Genomic DNA, 17223 nt, shown 5'->3' on the forward strand with positions numbered 1-17223 from the left:
GTTGTTCAATTTTGATCTGAAAATAATTATATGTTCAGAAAGTGAGTCAAATATTGATCAGTAACCGCTCTGCTTCAGTTCAGTAAAAGATTAACCAGAAGATTCAAACTAAAGAGCCAGCCATAGGGGAACCAGCTCATAAGAGTCATTCTTTTGACTCGGTCAACCGGCTCTTACGAGTCTTTCATTCGGGAATCGGACACTGATCCACAGAACATTTTTTGTTGTTGTTGTTTTGACAATTTGATGTTTTTGCTGGTGTAAAACGCAAGGATAACAAAAAAGAAATGCGTTTCTTGCCATTATGTTGGGAAATACGATGTTGTTATTGCATCAAATTCATTATAGAGATAATGAATTCACATTCAAATCACAGGTAAGATATCATTTATTTTGCCGTGACGCTGAAGATTAATTAACGCGGAACGCTGTTTTCTTAATGGCTTGTTTCTTGATCCATTTTACAGTTTGACTGCATTTTGTACTAACGAACTGTGATGTTAGGCCTAAATTTTACCTCAGCACCTCTGAAGGATTTTATTTATTGTTTGTTTGTTTGTTTGTAACCAAGTCTTTACAGTACGGTTTCTGTTGTTCTAAGATGTTAAATACGCATTTAAAATGACACAAACACACCTCTTAATAAGAAGATGCTCAGGAAGTTGTTTTTAGCAGGCTGTAGCATCTAAAAAGCATCGTGTTTTTGTAGTTTTTTTCCAACTGATTCAGAGAAGGATTTGGGCAGCATCAAGTTCAGATACCTAGTAGATCTACAGCTTCTTCTTCTTCTCCATATTGCCTCATAAATAGAGGATGCAGTCAGTGGATACATTCCTGTAGCCCACCCACTGACCCTCTAATGAAAAGAGATCTCTGTCCATGTACCTGTGGTGAGATCCACCAGCACACACTGGTGTGTTTATTGCTGGTCAGAGCCACCAGCCTATCAAACAACACTGCAGTTCTAGTTTTCCGTTCAGTGCAGTCTCTGGGGACAGGTGATTTGCACCTGGGTTAGAAAGTGTGGTGGAGCAGCATCTGCCATGGACACTAAAACCTTACAAACCCCTATATGGGTCACCTGAGGATGTATGAGCGATCTTTTGTGTTATGCTGGTTGTGCAGGTTGCCTCAAACTACTTTATTTCCAAAAAAGTTTGTCCTGGAATGTATGTGCCGCCGGATAGGGAGATTCAAACTCAAAGTTCAAAAGTAGGAAGCCTTATTGAATATTACTGGCCAGTATATTGTATATTACTTGCCATCAAATGCTTTGTTTTCATCCAAGTATATTCAATTAGTCAAGTCAATTAAGCTTTACTTGTTCAAGACAACCAAACCAACAGTTCTGGGAGCTCTTAGTAGCCAATCTAAGCAAATTATTCAGTCACATGACTTAAAATTACATGACTTCGATGCATATTTTTGATATTTCTTAAAAGGGTCATGACATTATTATTTTAAACCTTCATTCGGACCATCTGTCTGAAATGATCTGTTTTTAAGGGGCGGCTCCTTTAAGGCTTGTTAGTAAACGTGAGTACAACATTATCAAATATAAGACCTTTTAAGTTCTGAAAATTGCAGGATTTTTTACGGTAAAAAAGACCTTATGTCAAAAGTTCAAGGCAAATTTAATTTTTTTTCCTTATATTCCTGTTTCTACCTAATAATACACATTTCCACCTCATGCAAGCAAGCATATATTTTTTATATGAATTTAGAAAAATGTCTAATTTGTGTATGCGATTTCTTAAAAAAAAAAAACATTTATGCAATGATCCAAAAAATTCGTTATTGACACAAAAGGCCAACATGTTTTTATTGCTCCTCAGGCAATTTTCAATAGTTTATTTAGCATCTAGGATGTTAAAGGTCAAAGTAGTAATTTTTTTTTTTGTGGTTGTTGATATCTCAAAAATTGCACAACATTTGTGGATGGAAACCCAGCTTATGATACCCAAATGCTTGTATAAAAATTGTAAACTTTAAAGACATTTTTTTTTATTGTTTTAAGATTGTTTACAGACCCCTTTTTATTAAATACTTGTCTATTACGTTTTATCACATACTACTCTATTCCCATAGTGACCGTTTTCTACTCGATTCCCATAGTGACTGTTGTCATCGTCTGTATTCCAGCTCTTTTTCCACTCTAAGGGCCGGCTGACACTCTGTCGGGTTGACATGAACTGAAAACACAGCTGGCCCCAGGGACCCCCTATGGGGCTGAGGTGTTACCCGATCTTAGAGATCCTTGGCTGGAATAGAGCAAAGCCGAGCCCTGGGTGACTCCTCCGTCCTCCCGGGAGCGAAGCATTCTAGGGAACCGAGATAAGGACAAAAGCCATATGCTCTTCTGTAAACAACAGGGAGACTGTGGCACACACTACAACACATCCATGTTGTTTTTGTGCATCCACGGCATTGTAATATAATCCTGAAAATCGCTCACCTACTTATTCCAGTAATTGCTAGATGGAATGATTCTGAATATTTAACTCAAATCATTCCTGCTAGAACTTGTCACGTATTTAGCTAATTGACATTCCCTGTTAGAAACAGCCGAAAATGACGCCATGAGGGAACGAACTTGGACTCGTGAAGAGCAAAACATGTCTCGGCTTTCTTTTTTTCTGCGTCGTTCGATAATTGTCTTCCTTTCATCAAGATAACAGACAACACCGGCATGTCTGAGACTAGATAATTGCTCATTGCAAGCCGAAGTGTAGACTTCATTCCGGTTAGTCTGTTTACACCATTCTGACTTTACTGGCCTGCATTCAAAACTTCTGAAAAAAATCTGTTGGCATGACCCATGCCAATAAATGATGATCCTGATTAGGCCTCTTCCTTTAAGACATGAGGGATCAGCGCCAATACACCTTTAGAGGAAGTGTTTATGCTGCTGCTGCTAAGCTCTGGGCGCTGAATGGTATCCAGTAATTGCTACTTTACTCTTAACCGATGACTTGCTGTCGTCACAGCAGCCGTGGGGCTGTTGTGGGTATGACTGCTGTTGTTTTCGAGGTTCGGATAGGTGCAAACACCTGGCCTTTTCTTGACATGTGAATCCCCTATGTCTCATTTATAGACCCCCTCTTAATGGTTGCTTTCTAGCATATTTAATCTGGCTGGATTTAGACTTAAAATATTTTTGAAGGTCCACCACAGAGGAAAACATGCCTTGCAGAAAAGAGGGGGAATCAATAATTCAGCTCACTCAGCCCCCTTGATACCACATTAGTTCATGCTGCTTTCTATTCAAGAGTGGTACGTACGTAGTGCGCTTTCATGACATTTATGTTTTAAAAGTGGCAAGTTATGGTTGGGAATGTAACTGACCTAGTCTTTATTTTATTACACACGTGTCAAGGATGGACGAAAGAGAACTGGCTGTAAATTTTCTATGACAGCACATGGAAAGGGGAGGAGGACCGTTTACGTCAGGGTTGTTCGCTATTCAGAATAAACAGAGAATTTCTAAATGTGAAATAGCAAACTGGATGCAGAAAAGCAATTTGAATTTGACTTAAAATGAACTCAAATGTTAGACCGTGTTCAAGTCCACTTGGAAAGTTTTCATTTATGCATTGGCAAGCCGTAACACCCTTTTATATGGTGGTGTTGGTTTTAGTGCAGACATACTGTAAAAGAAGAAATATAAACATATGGCATTGAATGTAAGAATGTGGGACCAGATGGACAAAGAAAAAAGAGGATTTGAAAAGGAAAGTGATCAGAATGCACATCAGACATGGTTTTGCTTTTTTATGTTTTTTCATCCAATTCGTGTTGCTGTAAACCATGGTGCTGAATCGTTAAATATTCCATTTCGTTATATTTTATACTTGCAAGTTATCTAGTTTTATTGTAAATTAATTTACAACAAACAAATAGTCAATACAGAGTAGACAAGGCAGCCATTGCATCTGTTATTTTTTCGCCGACTGTCACAACTCCAACTCAGAAACTTGGGGCTCAAAGACAATCCTGAGTTTTCCACTCGTAATTACGGCTTGATGGTGGCCTTCATTTGTGTTTGGCTCATAAATGCAATCATTCTGACGTGACTTGAATGAACACTCCATGTCATTCAAATTCCAGTTCAACTTTGTGGAAGGTGTGGCTAATTCAGTTCAAGACTTTATGGCTGCAATGAGGGAGCGAATAAACAAGTTATCCTGGAGTTTAAATGATGCTTTCTAAATGTCTGTGAAATTCCACTAGAAGTTGTTTGTGTTTGTTGTGAATGCACTTAAGTAAAGGAACTATCCTCTCAATGTGACATTCAACACCCTCACAGGTGTTTCCTTTGATTTCCTGAGATTTGGCTTTGGCAGAAAGTGTGTTACTACATTTAATATCCTTGCGTGCTTCCTTTCAATGGATAAAATCTACACCAGGTCCTTTTGCCAACCAGATTAAACATCTCTTACTTGGATAAAAATAGCAAATCTTAATCATAATCCATGTATATGGGACTATTGAGGACCATTTGGCCAATCAGATTGACAGGTTAACAGTGTACGTTACCTATGCAGGATCTGAGGTTTAGGATTGAGTAACTATTGAAGGAAGCAGCATGCTGGATCATGCAGCTGTCTTTTATATAGTGATTTTAGTGCAGACATAAGAGAGGAAATATAAACAAATGGCATTAAGAATGTGGGGACAGATGGACAAAGAAAAAAGAGGATTTGAAAAAGAAAGGTGGATGGAGCTGTGTTATTTTTAACCATGAGCATGCTGCTACTCCTGCTTACTATTTTTCTCTACTCATACTATTTTTGTGGTATGCAGTATTTATTCAAACTCTGCGCAGTATACATTTTCTATATGCATTTAATAGCTGGAAGGCCTAACTAAATTTGATCAAATATGCAGTATTCTACATAGAGTGCTGTAGATATAGAACACTAATGCAATGTGTTCAACTAGCAAACTTCTCCTACTATTTCTACCATATCTTATTAGTATAATTGTATGCCATTCCAAATTCAGCCACTGTTTCTTTTATGACTATTTTTTGATTGGACTGACAGGAAGTTGCACAAAACTGCATTAAAAGAACACATGGAACCATTTTTATTTTCAAAATGATTACTGGATTATACACATGCAGCGTGATGAGGCCATGTGAAAAGTATTTAGCATGCTTGAAATATTTGGATTAAAAACAATAAATGTATTCTTTCTGGTTGTGTTTGGAATGGAATACTGCACAGTATTTAGTGTTTTTCAGAGTTTAGTTCCAACCTTGATCAAACTCACCTGCTTGTAACTTTCTAGCAAGACCTTGAGTGTGTGTCAATAAGCTCCCTAGTTCAGTAGTCAAGGCACTAGACAGGGTAGTCGGCCATTTTAAGGGCTGTCTAAATTGCAAAATCTGAAGTGCACTTAAACATTCACTCCATAAAATCCCACATTGCACATTGTAAATCAGGGAGCATTGATGCTCACTATATTCCCTTGGCGAAAGTTCTGAAGCACGTAACATAAATCACAAAAGCCAACTGTACTCATAATGAATTATGTTTCAGCATCACTAGACATTTCTGTGGGATGTCAATATCTGGATGGCCTTCTATAAAAATATTGTTTCTACACTGTATATGTGTCTTTAAAATATCCGTTGCCTGTTTTCTTCCATTGCAATCGTCTTAAAGGGATACTCCCCTTTTTTGGAAATAGGCTCATTTTACAACTCAATTCAGCCGATTTTCTGATGTTTAGAAGAATATTAGTAACCAGACCGTTTCTGGTCTCATTGACTTCCATAGTATATATTTTTTTCCTACTATGGAAGTTAATGAGACCAGAAACGGTCTGGTTACTGATATTCTTAAATATCAGAAAATCGTCTGAATGGATTCAAAAACGTTAAAACTCAACTGTTTAACTCAGGGGGAGTTGTAAAATGAGCCTATTTCCAAAAAAGGGGAGAATCCCTTTAATGAAACCACAATTTTGGTTGTGGGATGTTTCAAAATTATTTTCTGTTAAAGCTGTTAGTAGAACCTGTACTAAAGCATACCTTCAAGACTTTTTGTCTAAAAAAACTTAAAGAAAGAAATGATTTTTTTTTTCCAGGATGATGATTGGACACACTCACATGCAGTGTAATGAGGTCATATGACAACAATCTAGTACACTGCATACATACTATCTTTAATAATACAGTAGGCACTAGGCAGTATACAGTGTATGTGCACATGCATGATTATCTTATCAGATTAAGATGGCATACTGAAGCACGTTAAACACAAGTTTAATTTTGTATCCTAATAGCGAACATCAATAGCAACGAGTGGCGTGGGGTCATAACAAAAGACGACTGAAGATAGCGAAACGACCAGCTGTGCTCGTGCGTGTGCATGTGTGTTTTGATTGCTTTTTGGACCCCCCGTGGAAACACTTAAATGTGGTCAGACACACTGACTGACATCCATCAATAATTCAGAGAGCAGGAACATTTTGGTTGTGTGCGCACGGCGATGGGACAATTGACTCGTGTCCCCGCAGGAAGTCTCTCTTGCACAGACGAATGGATGAGTCTAATTTGCTGTCTGATGAGACTCTAGCCGTTCTTAAAGGCCGGAGGCTCAGGAAAACCCTAATGAGTGGATCGAGTTCACTGTGGTTTATTTTTGTGTGTGCGTATAATGGTAAAAACATTCATAGGTATTAGACAGTCTATTGAGCACGTTATCACCGTTGATGCATTTCAGTCTCTGCGTGTGTGATGGGTAAGGAAACCCCACCGTTCCATCAGTTCATTGTCCATTATTATTTCTGATTTCACTAGTACTCATTCTCAGTAAGATGTGATTGACTTTTACAATTTCTGAAGAAAGTGTGAGTGGTGTTACTGTTTTACCCATGCAAAATGCTTGGGTGCCTTGGGGAATTCACTTGATCTGAATAGTTGCACTGTAAAAAAATATTGTTGGTTTAACTTAACTTAAAAAAAATGAGTAACCTGGTTGACTTAATTTTAAGTTCATTGAAATGGAAATATTGAGTTAATACAATGGAGATTAATTTAATCACCAGAAACTCAAAATATTATGTTATCTGAACTACATAAATTATCTTTGTTGATTTGACAAAAGAAAAAATGTTGTGTGATTACAAATCATGGAAATGTTTTTTTACAGTGTGATTTCAAATTTTCAACCTTCAAACAGTCATTAAAGTCATGATTTACACAAATATTACGCAGCACAACTGTTTCCCATCACAAGAATAAATTATTTAATAAATTATTAAAAAAAAGATTTAATAGTATTGTACTTTGGTAAGTATTAGAAACTTATTTCATAAACATAAAAAAAAATCTTACCAGCCCCAAAATTTTGAACGATAGTGTTTCTGTATTGTTTGATGTTATATATTTAATTGTGAAAAAGAAACAAGGGTTGTTCCAGTCTCTCTCCTCTATGTTCACTCTCATTGCACGACACTCGTTGTTCCTGCGTTTTAATGCAGAACATCCCCCAATCCTTTGTAGGGTTGAATGTGGTCTACAGTTTCTCAGGTGATTAATATGAGGTTATGCATTTTTACTGGAATGATTTTTTTCTTTTCGTTTTCTAAAACTTAAAACCATTACATCTATAGATGGTTTAAAGTGTGAATGCCTCTTGCAGTTTGAAGGTCATTGCATTAGTGTAATAAATTTATTCATATATTCTTGTGCCTACAGGGCTGGTCACCCCCCTTTAATAAGCTACTGACATCGGACCACTGGGATTGGGAGAAGTTTCACTGCTGGAAATGGGGCCCAAAAACCTGTGTTTGGGTATGTGTGTGTGTGTGTGTGTCTCCCAATGCTCCCCATCATGGGACCATGGCATGGCTGTGTGCCATCAAAATGCCATTTCAGGACAGAATAAAGTCGATATATTGCCTCCAGCCATTTAACATCTGCATCTCCCACCTGGCCTTTATTGACCGAACCACCTAAAGCAATAAGGGGACAGTTGCTGATGTTTACAGACTGGATGAGATTGTGTATTCAGTCATGTGTCGGTGTGTGAATATTACAGAAATGGCATGTCATCACTCAACCAAAACTAGTTCAGGCATGCATCATTACATACCTGCCATAACTATAGCACACGGCCAAAGTCACTTTAGATATGCATACACATTTATGATAAGAGTCTGTGCTGGCAGGCTTCCATTCATGCAAAAAATTGGATGTTTTTTGAATCTTCCTAGCATAAATACCCTGGGTATATGTTAATAATATATTACAGTTATAAAATGCAGAAAAGATTGGATGTTAATAAGAAAGTAAATGTGTAGAATTTCTTAATGGCCTGAGTATTTGATCTGGCTGGGATACAGTAAGCAGGGCTTTTATGTGATATTATACATTCACGTCATTGTTTTTTATGATCATGTAATGGCAAGTACATGCTAAAATACCAGTCAAGAATTTGAAATAATCAAGATGAAAGAAGTGCTTTATGCTCACCAAGGCTGAATTTATTTGATCAAAAATACAGTTAAACGGTAATATTGTGGAATAGTATTACAATTTAAAACAACTGTTTTCTATGTGAACACATTTTAAACAGTAATTGAGTGAGTTCAGACCTCAAAACTGTTAAAGATCTCACAAGGCTTGTGAAATGGCAAGAAGAAGAGAAAAACCTGAGGATTTGTAGAAGAGTGTAGAGAGGCTCTGGGTGGCCTCATCCCTCATGTTGTGTGTCTCACTGAAGGATTAGTCTCACTAGGATCCGTGTGTGTGTGTGTGTGCGCTGACATCTGGACTCATACTGCAAACTATGATCAGACACAAACGCAGGGAGTTAGTAAACACATCATTTAGCATCAGTTAGATGCTTATGATACCTCATGTTAGTGACTGGGATTTAATATTTAATTTTTTACAGTAATATTTTTTTTACAGTGTAGTTATATAGTCAGGATTACATGGCTCAGTTTTACCAGATTATTTGTATTTGTTTAAACGTAGCTATTGTGTGTGGGATTCCTGTCTTCATAGTTTTCCTCACGTGGAGTGTGCAAAATTGCTTGCTTAGTATTTTGTGGCTCAGTCTCGCATCATAACCTGTGGCGTTGTCTTAAACAGGTGAAGTGACGAGGCCTTGACAGTAGATGCTATAGTCTACTGTATATCCAGGCTCATAAAGAACATCCTAGGTGTAAACCTGACATGCTTCTACACCTAAGCATTTGAAATAAGAAAACGGAGGCTTAATGGGTCTCTTAAAAGAGGTGGCCACAGAGAGAGAGAGATGGAGAGAGTTGAAGGCTGTTGGTTTTCTTCTGTGTTGCTGAGTGCAAAATGAACCTGCATAAAATGTGGCCTATAAAACCAGCCATAAGAAAAAATGCTTGACCATGCATACTTAACTCTGTTGGTAGGGTTCACTGAAATGGTTTCACAGGCTTTAGGGCTTCGGGGAACTGGAATGAGAGGAACAAACCGCTCAAAAACACCCTTGAAAACTTCTTCGTCTTTACTCAACTGGGTTTAGAAGAGAGAAATATAACTTCATAAACGTGTTTATGAAGCCCTCACATTTTAAATTTTGTAAATGAAACATGAAATTGTTAATGAAAATGGCCACTCAGTTGTTCTTTCTTTCTTTAAAATAAATAAATTAAATTAAACAAATAAATTACTCACAAAAAGGAATTTCTATCTGATTAGATATTTTAGAGCTCATAACTTTCTCATGATTTTTCTAAGATTTCATTAATTCCCATGACTCTAAAGTCTTGAAAATCTCTTTTTAATTCCAGGATTTCCTGGCAACTCACTAGGATCGGAACGAAACTATCCAAAGGGCGGATTGTCTGTTTAAACCAAACGTCTGCCGTAATCATGTCTTGGTTTTTCCAATTGTGTTGGATTGCTGTGGAGTGGGTGGGCTAATGATGGTGAGGAAGATGAGGAAGGCAGATGAGGGTTCGTGTTGTAATTAGAAAAACTCATTGTGAGTTATCGGCTGATCTCCATTGCTGCTCTGCGCCGTGATTCTGGAGAGTTTGAGGAGTGAAATTACAATAGCGGCAAATTGCAGGCCTTGTCTTTCTCCCACACAATCTTTTCCACTGAGATAACAGGAGAAACTGCTAATGTTGCTACACTAATATTGGCATCGCTTCAGACTCAGAGATTAACGTCAGATGATTAGCACTGAAAACTTACCAGCCTTCTCTCGATAACTCTCACTCTTTCTGTCTCTACTGGAGTAGCTTGCAACTTTTAGCTTTTATTTTATTTGTGTTATACTACAAATATGTAATTTTTTCACTAAAATTAATTTGATCTGGGTTTTTTTCTTCAGTTTGTTTGGTTTTGAGCTGTATTAGGCAACCCAGTCTCATGAGAAGTTTCAAGAAAAATAGCAAGAATTAATAACTGAGGTACTGAACAAATAATGCTACCATGAAATGTCATGATTTTTTGTAAGCTACTTGCAATGGTGTCAAGTGTACATTTACACTTGTAATGGATTTCTTTTGAGGTAAGAGGAAAAGAAAAGAGTGAAAATTGTGAATTGGTTTTCAGAAAGACACTCAAAATGAGCTTTATGAGGATAAGGCAGCTGGGTTTGATTTAGAGCTTCATATTAAAAGCAAAAATGAGCTGCACTTCTAAATCATAAAAATGATCTCCATCTAAGTGCTCAGTTGGAGCCATTTTCAGTATGATAAATGATGTATTTATGATTTGTCAAGAGATGGGGGGTTGCTGCTCTTGGATTCAGGAAAATTAAGAGCATATTCTATCTTTCTGTGAAGGAAAAAAAAATAAGACAAAGAAGAGATATGGCTGTTACAGGTGTGAACCCTTCTAGTAAACTTGAAGGATACCTTTTCATCCTTAGGAATTTTACTGAGGAACCTAAACCTAGCGTTTTTTTTTTTTTTTTTCACCATTTGATGAGCTGGAGAACAGGAAGCAGATGTCTTCATGACAGACAAAATCAGAACTGAATGATTCTAGTTAGGTGCCACATAACCATTTGGCTGGATCTTGATGATCTGATATGTTGCTCCGATTGACTAATGCATGCTAAAGCTGCTCCGAGAAAAACACACTTCTACGCCTCAGGGAATCAAAGACAGAAGCAGAACAAATCCAACCAGGGGTGCAGTTTCACAAACACACACATTACTTACGTTATGTATGTCTAGTTGAAAGCTTCCCTTCGGTTTCTGAGGATACGTATTCCGATTGCCCTATAATGCTCTGGAAATGGACTTCACTATATATATACAGTGTATATATATATATATATATACATACAGTAAAAGGACCTTGTGAAGCTGAATGCAGTGCGTCTGCTGAAGGGAAACTAAATAAACCCAGATGTGTTTCAGTGACCTGGTTGACTCGCCTCAGGGCTCAAGGCCTTGTCCATCATCAGCGTGGAGAGAAGTGTAAGGTGTGCAAGTGGGCGTGTGTTTCTGACAGAGAGAGTGAGAGGAGAATATGAAACCGTAAAACAGCCAGCGCAGACTGTTGTACGAGGAGTGAGAGAAAAGGGTAGGGCGGAGATGTGAAAAGATGGAGAAAGAGCCTCTCTTTTAACCATGAAAATTTCATGATGCTAAATCTAGACAGACTTTTAGTGTCGGCCAGGATTACAGCACAGCGCTGAGCACACATGAATAATTGAGCCTGGAGTCTCTGAATCTCTAAATGTGTGGTTGCAAAAGACACGCAGAAGATCAGCACAAAGGAACAAAGACATGGAAATGATTGATTAAATAGTAAATACAGCAATTCAACAAACAATTTAATACCTATTTGCTCATTTAAAGGGATAGTTTACCCAAAAAGGAAAATTCTGTTTTCATTTGATTTACTCACCCTCATGTCTTTAAAACTGTTATTTTTAGGGGTTATTTATAGCAGAATCACTGTAAAATCTAACATTGTTCTTACTAATAATGTTTTTGTTAGCTTTACTTAATGTCCAATAATTTGTTGAACTTAAAATTTCTTAGTAATCTGTACTGTTTGCATGCTATGCCTTCGCTACTCAGAAAAACCTTGTAAACAGTACTTGACTGGTTTGAGCAAATTTTTCACCCCCCCCCCCCCCCCATTTTGTAAACATTTACTGTAGTTTAAAATACAATATACATTACTCCTTAATTATGCCTAGCAAATGCTATCCTTATTTAATTGGATTGGACTGATTTGAGAGAGAAAACTTTTATTTTGAGATTCTGGGAAGTGTGTTTTTTGAAAATATTTTTGTGGCAACACCATTAACTAAGTAGAAGAACACGAGAAACATCTGAACTGATAAACTCAAAGGAAAGACGTCCAGATGGAGAACCCCAGCCTATATTTTCACATGCAGTATCTGTTTTGAAAAGACGGAGGTTGAGGCCAGCAGACTGAAGCCCCCTCTAAGTGTGTAACAGCCTAACTGGTGGCTAAATGAAATCACTGCTAATGGCTTGAACAGCTAAGCTAATATTTAACATGCCACAAACATAACTTCAACCCTGGGCCACCTCAATGAACAAGGTGAAACTCTCTCTCCCACACACACACGCTCCCGCTGTCTGTAACGTGAGGGGTGTTGACCCAGCCATAGCTGTCATTTAAGGTTTAGAATTCGACTGGCCTTCCCAGCCCCCATGAACTTTTGGCTAGCCCTGTCCAGTGAGCGACCTGGACCCCAGCAGTGTGTTACAACAGGTGCAGAGATACCAGCTTTCTCTCTTATCTCACACAGTCATTTTTTTTTCTTCAGAAGACATTCTTTCAATGTTCACTGTCTTTGAAGATAATATTGTCCCTTCTGGACTCCTGAGAACAGGAGTCAGGGAGGATGGGATAGCAACTGGATATTGTTTTCTTAAATGTTTGAATTGTCCCATTCATAATCTGAAGACCTTGGAATAAAAATGTGAGTCTAGCACTGGGAATGTTGGGTTGCTCCTGTACAGTATGTAAAATAGCTTGCATCATTCCAGGTCTTGTTTCTTACTCTTATTCTTATCAAATATTCATAATATATTGATTAAAAAATACTGATATATATAAATACAAATATTTTGTGGGTGGTTCCTCTGGGTTGCTAAGGTTTCATTTTGGTGCATTCTGTCTAATTAGGGCGTTCTGCATGGTTGCATTGGTGGTGCCAACATTGGCAATATGTTGGGTAGATTGTAAAGGTAAGAGTGACGCTTGTTATTAGTACAACTAAAATGAATCTTGTGGGTTAAAATATAAAAAGATTAGACTATAGTGCCATATTAACAGTCTTTATAGCATATACAATTATAATATAAACCCAGTCATGGCATGTGCACACATGTCTGTAGTCCTCACCATCTGTTCATGGGATTTTACTCATTTCCAACTGATTGTGCAGAGGGATAGTGATTCTTTAGCTTGTCTTTTCTTTTTTTAATTCCACAAGACCTAATTTTACAGCCGTATGAAAGTAATTTGAAACCTTTTGTTTTTCAGGGCCCCTTAAGGGGAGGAAGCATTTATGACAAAACTTGGGCCCTTCTCCCCAGCGATGGAGCCGTCTGAGGTCAGATTGTTCTCATTTGTTCGATGTGCTCATGTGAGGGCGTGTTTTCTGCTATGCTTATTTGCATGTAATTGACTTTTTTTCCATTTGTTGTGAAATGCATGAAATCTGCTCTGTGATTTCTCAGATTGTTGTATGCAATAGCGTGACAACATGACAAGGGAATTCAGGTTATCTGTCTCATAAATGACCCGCTCGCATGGAAATCAATTATTCTATTAATGTAAACCAATTCTCCATTTTAATCTAGTATGATGTGCTTGACGTTCACAATTACAAAGATATACTGCACAACCACAGACTTTAGTCTGCCGACTACATCTGCGGCAACTTTATAAGACATCCTAATGACAGTTTTTTCCATTACAGTTCACAGTTAGCATGTTGCCAAGTATAAAAAATACATTTGTAGACAAATAATATTGGATAAAAAATTCTAAATTAGGACAAATTAGTTGACATGATGCCTTAAAATTATGTTTTGGTAGGCAACTACGTTTTGGAAGAGATCTTCAGTGTCTGATAACACAAGGCATTCATGTAAAAAAAAAAATGCTTTAAATTGATTTTAATTGTACTAATTGTCTGTCACAAGCTTTTCTCAGCAAATATTTATATTTGTGATTAATTCAATTATTTAATTTGCATGTCATGTCATTATTATTATTATTTAAATGCAATCAATTTACACCCCTAAAAAACATAAACTTAACTCCAGCTGGAACTGTGGATTACAAGAGGATTCTTGTTTGATCCAATTAGAATTAGAATTTCAACAGCATTCCTGTTCGGGTCAGATTTACTCTTATTCTGGCACACAGTACATTTATTACCTTTTGAAAAGACATTTTGAAATTGAGTTTAGACAGGTGAGGCAGTTTGAATAAACATTGCAGAGACGTTTTTCAGTCTGTCTGCAGTTGCTTGCCGTCTCTGGAGTCCTGCGGGGTTTATTGGTGTTAACTGATCAATTCCAAACTGGATCCCTGTTGTTTTCTAGACAGTCTAACACACACACACACACACACACAGACTCTCACTCTCTTTACAGGCTTGCTCACACTTACGCGCTCAATCACTCGCTTGCAAACACGTGCGGATTTGTTACTTTGCACATGTTGTTGTTGTTGTAAGGCCTACCCAGTAACCAATATCAGTGCCCATCCTGACCTCAAGAGGCGTTGCGACTCGTGCCCTAGGTGCCCCGTCAGGCCCTGAACAGCTTGAAGGGTAAATGACTGATCAATAGATTATTTATCATTTGCATATAAGACAAAAACAATGGCGCAAGAAGAGGCGTGCGTGGAGAATGCCTGCATTTACATAATCATTCTTCAGGAGCTCAAGGGGTCTGGACGGGCTGTCAGCATCGCACATGACAGCTTCTGTTTGGATGTATAGCACTATTGTATAAGAATCACCTCGACACGTTTGGGTCATATGTTACAAACCATCCATCTGCAGAACATGCATTGTTCATGTGGAGAACTGGTTTAATAATCAATATCCTCTTTCTCAAAACTGGCATCCCTCCAGAATGTGTTTTCCCACTGGAACTGGAAGTTAATTCTTTGACTGGTTGGAGTTTGTTGTGGTGTGTTGTTTGCTGAAGTCATATTAATCACATGCTGTTGGACAGAAGAACTGATTCGATGACCAACTGTTGATCTGTCCTGTCAAGAGACCTCAAGCCACATTCAGTAATTCATTAAAATCCCAAGAAGCTTAATTATAGCAAAACCGGTGATAGATTTCGTGTTGCATGTTGGGTTTTTGGGGTCACGAGAGCCAATGCCACTTCACAATCAAAGCTGACGTAACACTTCTTCTCGTTTGGCTCTGAAATGGTGATCGCTTTTGGGTCTGCTCCTCACATAAATCAATCGTTTGGCCTCAGAGCACTTGGATTATTTGTACTTTTTGAATAAATTGTGTCTGTTAATGTTATATTTGTAGGTTTGGGAGTAAGGTGGTATGCTCAAACATATCTAAATAGTGTGAATAAAATTGTCATAAATAATGGTCTTATACCCCAATATATAATTGAATCCAATTCCCATGCCCATCACATCTGTGTATGACGCCAAAGTTTTCTCATTGAAAGCAATGGAGTACCATGCACACGAAAAATTACGCCAGTTTGTTAAAAGCTGACACCGAAGTGTCCTGACCAAGCGTCAATATGTGACTAGTTTGGAGTGAGAATGTGTTGGTGTTTCAGCTCTTTTACAGCAGCTCATCCAAACAGACACTTCTGAACAGATAAACTGTTCCAAAGTAGGCTAGCATAGGTTGTTTAGATTAAAAGATGTAGAAACATTAAAACTTCATCTAAATTAACAAGGAGAATTCCTGTTGTTCCTAAAATTGAGCGTAGGAAGGCAAGTGTTCATACCCTTAGGCAACTCCTCACAGTGGCTGTGATGACTGGAAAGTAAAGTGTCTCATCTAAAACACCATATGCTGAATATGTTTCCCACTTCATCAGTTCACAGCTCTGCCTGGGTGGTGTGAACTCTGTGAAGAGCTCTCCGGAGAGAAACGGAGAGACGACGGCTTGATGCCAATCTGCTGACACTAGACAGAAGACAGGAGGAGAAGGGATATCAACTAAAGTACCAGTAATGTATTATTTTATAGCAGCAATAGTTTTATTAAAGGTATAGTTCACCCAAAAATGGAAATTACTCACCCTCATGTCGCAAGACTTTTTCATCTTCGGAACACAAATGAAGATCTTTTTGGTGTATTCTGAGAGCTTTCTGTCCCTACATTGACAGCTACACAACGCTTCAAAAAGTTCATAAAGAGATCATAACACAAATGAGTTGAGAGGTTTATTTCAAATTTTCAGAAGAGACACGATCACTTTACTGTAAATGATGAGCAGATTGAATTTAGGCTTTTCACATATAAACATTCATGATCTTCCACATGTTGTGGTAAATGGAAGAACAAGCATGCTTGATTTAAGTGTGTGAGAACCAATGAGGTTCATTCTTGTTTTACGCAGCACGTTTGAACTTCCTCAAGAATCAATGAGGTGGCCTCAGAGCTCTTGTGCGTCAAGCAGTTTAGTTTGAGCTTCTGCTTATGTTCGCTGATCAATGTTTATTTGTGAATAAAAGCCTAAATTCAATCTGTCTATCATATCAAGTCTCTTCAGAAAATGTGTTCTAAACCGCTCAATTCACATTGATTAGTTTTATGATCTCTTTATGAACTTTTTGAAGCATCAAAGTGGTAGTCGCATAGCTGTCTGCGGAGGTACAGAAAGCTATTTGATTTTTATCAAAATGATCTTCATTTGTGTTACGGGTCTGAAATGAAAAGAAAAATTTAAAGGAGTAGTTTAAAAAAAAAAAAAAACCTTTTCTGATAATTTACTCATCCCCATGTCATCCAAGATGTCCATGTCTTTCTTTTTTTCAGTCGAAAATAAATTAAGGTTTTTGATAAAAATATTCTAGGATTTTTCTTCATATAATGGACTTTACTGGTAACCAAATGGTTCAAGGTCCAAAAGACAGTTTCAGTGCAAACTGCAAACTGTTCAAAGGGCTTTAAACAATTGCAGACGATGAATAAGGGTCTTATCAAGTGAAACAATCGCTCATTTAAAAAAAAAAATAACAAAGTTGAAGTTTTATAAGCTTAAATGCTCTCC

At 37.6% G+C, this 17223-nt stretch overlaps 1 long non-coding RNA gene across 1 annotated transcript; it reads left to right on the forward strand.

Annotated features, from left to right (window-relative positions):
* The first annotated feature begins 202 nt into the window (after positions 1-202).
* LOC148971529 (uncharacterized) lies at positions 203-13567 on the forward strand. The gene is made up of 3 exons (XR_016147127.1): positions 203-376; positions 7709-7804; positions 13487-13567. It is a non-coding gene; the product is annotated as an uncharacterized LOC148971529 (long non-coding RNA).
* Positions 13568-17223: the final 3656 nt, after the last annotated feature.

The sequence above is a fragment of the Pimephales promelas genome, chromosome 17, assembly GCF_988280905.1.
Source record: "Pimephales promelas chromosome 17, fPimPro1.hap1.1, whole genome shotgun sequence".
Taxonomy (NCBI): domain Eukaryota; kingdom Metazoa; phylum Chordata; class Actinopteri; order Cypriniformes; family Leuciscidae; genus Pimephales; species Pimephales promelas.